Consider the following 915-nt stretch of genomic DNA (forward strand, 5'->3'; position numbering starts at 1 on the left):
GTCCCTTTGGAGCGTAGAGGCCGGGCAAGATTTGGCCCCCGGGCCTCGAGTTTGACACACATGGCCTCAAATTTTAATCATGTTTTTTTACTTTCTTAAAAAAAAAATTCAAATGACAGTGAATATTTTTTAAAAATGTGCTTGTATTTCAATCATCCCTTCTGGGAACTGACCCGAATTCAAAGTCTAACTAAAAAACTACGAACATATTTACACACAGAAGTTTTTTTTTTTCTTTATCTTAAATGCAAATGTATACATTTCATTGTACAGTTTTGGATAATTACTTTTACCATCTTTACTTCAGTTAACAATTAACCAATTACTAAATTAGTAGACAAATATAATTGATTCGTTACGATTAGATTAATCGTTTCAACCCTGATGCAGATTGTTTTGAAACGGTGGAATAATTCTTACACTTCAGCTAATTCAGGAACTGCAAAGCGACTCGCAGCACAGATTTTACTTTAACTATTGAAGATCACATCCTGTAGAGAAGAGCTGAGGTAATTCGAAGCTAAATACTTCTTGTCTAAACCAGACATGAGTTTCCATCGTTCACCGTTTGCTGGTTGCAGCAGCAAAACTAGATTTATTGTCAAACAGGTTTTGTTTCTCGTTTGTCGCCTGAGCAGATGTGATGTTGAGCTTCCTGTCCGGCTGTAACGTTTTCATCCAACTTGGTTTGTTCTCACTACGGAGCGTCGGCTGCAGCTGCTTTTCCATTGACAATACATTAAATTGCTTAAATTAAACGGCAATTTTAAAAACAAAACTCAAATCCTTTGATAGTTCTTTGCGCTAGAATAAGAAGTGGAAACTCTTCTCTTGCATTTATTTATTTCAATTACAAATTTGGAATTGAAAAAAACGTTATTACATCATGAGTCACATGATCAACATCCGGATGTT

This window comes from Poecilia formosa, unplaced genomic scaffold, assembly GCF_000485575.1.
Source record: "Poecilia formosa unplaced genomic scaffold, Poecilia_formosa-5.1.2 Scaffold342, whole genome shotgun sequence".
NCBI classification, from domain to species: Eukaryota; Metazoa; Chordata; class Actinopteri; order Cyprinodontiformes; family Poeciliidae; genus Poecilia; species Poecilia formosa.